The sequence below is a fragment of the Piliocolobus tephrosceles genome, chromosome 16, assembly GCF_002776525.5.
Source record: "Piliocolobus tephrosceles isolate RC106 chromosome 16, ASM277652v3, whole genome shotgun sequence".
Classification (NCBI taxonomy): domain Eukaryota; kingdom Metazoa; phylum Chordata; class Mammalia; order Primates; family Cercopithecidae; genus Piliocolobus; species Piliocolobus tephrosceles.
In genome coordinates this window covers 50843146-50846135 of record NC_045449.1, presented here as the reverse complement: position 1 = coordinate 50846135, position 2990 = coordinate 50843146, and the positions used below count along the sequence as shown (strand labels likewise).

The following is a 2990-nucleotide window of genomic DNA, read 5'->3' as shown; positions in this document are numbered from 1 at the left end:
CAGGAGTTCAAGACCAGCCTGGGCAACACAAGAAGACCCTGTCTCTATTACAAAATTAAAAAAAAAAAAGCCAGATGTGGCAGTGTGTTTGTGTGGTTCCATCTACTCAGGAGGCTGAGTCAGGAGGATTGATTGAACCTGGGAGGTCGAGGCTACAGTGAACCATGATCACACCACTGCACTCCGGCCTGAACAGCAGAGCGAGACCCTGTCTCAAACTAAAAAAAAAAAAAAAAAAAAAAAAGAAAAGAAAGAAGAGAAAAAGAGAAGTTTGCAGACCAATTGAGCATTTAAAGATGGCATGTAAGTACCTATGGTACAAGACAGAAAGTGAGAAGAGCCTTAGAAAGGATAAAGATAAACAAAAGCAGAAACAATAATGAAAAACTACCAATCATTGAATGCTTACTGTTGTGGTCTGAATGTGTCCCCCAAAATGCACGTGTTAGAAATTTAATCCCTAAGCAACAGTGTTGGGAGGTGGGGCCTTTGGGGAAATGTTTAGGTCATGAGGGTTCTGCCCTCGTGAATGAATTAATGCCACTATAAAAAGGGTTAGTGGGAGTGGGTTCACTCTCTTCTGCTCTTCTGCCACGTGAGGACACAGAGTTCCACAGAGTTCATTCTTTTTTGTCTTTCCATTTTCTGCCATGTGAAGACACAGTATTCCTCCTCTCTGGAAGACACAGTAACATGGCACCATCTTGGACCAGAGACTGAACCTGCCAGCACCTTGATCTCAGATGTCCCAGCCTCCAGAACTGCCATAAATCAATGTCTGTTCCTTATAAATTACCCAGTCTGTGACATTCTTTTATAGCAGCACAAAGGGAACTAAGACACTTACTGTGTGCTATATAGTTTTCTTAGCATTTTATGCCTATAGTATCTTTTAAACCTCACAGCAACTCTACCGAGTATGTACTATTATTTTTTATGTTTTCAAGAAGGAGTCTTGCTCTGTTGCCCAGGCTGGAGTGCAGTGGCATGATCTCGGCTCACTGCAACCTCTGCCTCCCAGGTTCAAGGAATTCTCCTTCCTCAGCTTCCCGAGTATCTGGGATTACAGGCAACTGCCACTACGCTTGGCTGATTTTTGTATTTTTAGTAGATGTGGGGTTTCACCATGTTGGTCGGGCTTGTCTTGAGCCCTTGACGTTTTGATACGCCTGCTTCAGCCTCCCAGTTTGCTGAGATTACAGGCGTGCACCACCACAGCCGGCCAAATTCTTGTTTCTTTGCACTTGAATATGGGAGTGAAAGAGCTCAGGGCCCAGCTGATGCCACTCTCCCTTCTGCCAACATTTCCTGAGTGCCTGCTTTGGGCCAGCCTTGGTGCTGGGCACAGGGAGCTTAGAGATGATGACACTCAGCCCTGGCCCTCAGGGAGACCTGGAATGGTGAGGGAGGCAGACAGATGAACAGAGTGCGGCGGTGAATGGGGCTGTAAAGGAGGGATGTTGGTGACGTGGGGTCCTCATTGTGCCTGGGTGGGGAGGAGTCAAGGAAGGTGGCACAGAAGAAGGGACATCACAGAGGACAAGAAGGAAATCAGCCTGCTATAGGAAGGCCATCCCTGGTAGAAAGGGTCGTAGGGACACAGGTCCAGAAGTGATGGCACAAAAGAGCAGAGTGGGTGCTTTAGGAAACTCAAAGCAGCTCCGTAAGCCTGCAGGAATGGGCATGTGAGTGCTGCAGAGGGAGAAGGCAGGGCAGGAGGGCATAGGCTGGGAGGCAGCAGGCCCAGCTCAGGGATGGCCTGGAATTTAGATTTTATCCTGCATAATGTTTATTTATTTTTATTTTTTTTATTTTTATTTGAGACGGAGTCTCGCTCTGTGGCCCAGGCTGGAGAGCAGTGGCCAGATCTCAGTTCACTGCAAGCTCTGCCTCCCAGGTTTACGCCAGTCTCCTGCCTCAGCCTCCGAGTAGCTGGGACTACAGGCGCCCGCCATCTCACCCGGCTAGTTTTTTTTTTTGTATTTTTTAGTAGAGACGGGGTTTCTGTGTTAGCCAGGATGGTCTCGATCTCCTGACCTCGTGATCCACCCGTCTCGGCCTCCCAAAGTGCTGGGACTACAGGCTTGAGCCACCGCGCCCGGCCCCTGCATAATGTTTAGACTGGGGAGTGGTGTGGGGATCTCGGAGGGAATGGATTGGTGAGGTGTCTCTGAGGATGGGATCTGTGGGATGTGGTGATCTCCTGCTAGTTGCAAAAGAGCTCAGAGTGACTCCCAGGTTTCTGGCTTAGGCCAAGGGTGAGGATGGAGGCGTAACAGGAGGAAGATGGGGCTTTGGGATGAAGGTGAGAGTCCTGGGTCAGACCAAGAGGAGGGTGTGGTGCCTGGGGGAGGTCCAGAGGGAGGTTGCCCAGTAGGTGGATGGGAATCAGCTCTTGGCCGGGTGCAGTGGTTCATGCCTGTAATCCCAGCACTTTGGAAGGCTGAGGTGGGCAGATCATCTGAGGCTGGGAGTTTGAGACCAGCCTGGCCAACACTGTGAAACCCCGTCTGTACTAAAAATCCAAAATTAGCTGGACGTGGTGGTGCACACTTGTAATCCCACCTACTAGGGAGACTGAGGCAGGAGAATCACTTGAATCTGGGAGGCCGAGGTTGCAGTGAGCTGATATCATGCCACTGCACTCCAGCCTGGGTAACAGAGCGAGACTCTGCCTCAAAAAAAAAAGAAAAGGCCAGGCGCGGTGGCTCATGCCTGTAATCCCAGCACTTTGGGAGGCCGAAACGGGCAGATCACGAGGTCAGGAGATCGAGACCATCCTGGTTAACACGGTGAAACTCTGTCTCTACTAAAAAAAATACAAAAAAACTAGCTGGGCGAGGTGGCGGGCGCCTGTAGTCCCAGCTACTCAGGAGGCTGAGGCAGGAGAATGGCGGAAACCCGGGAGGCGGAGCTTGCAGTGAGCCGAGATCCAGCCACTGCACTCCAGCCTGGGTGACAAAGCAAGACTCCATCTCAAAAAAAAAAAA

General features: G+C 50.1%; 1 protein-coding gene across 1 annotated transcript in view; it reads left to right on the top strand.

Moving 5' to 3' along the window:
* The window catches only part of KCNH4 (potassium voltage-gated channel subfamily H member 4), a 27693-nt gene that overhangs the window by 17753 nt on the left and 6950 nt on the right, over positions 1-2990 (top strand). The window lies entirely within an intron of this gene.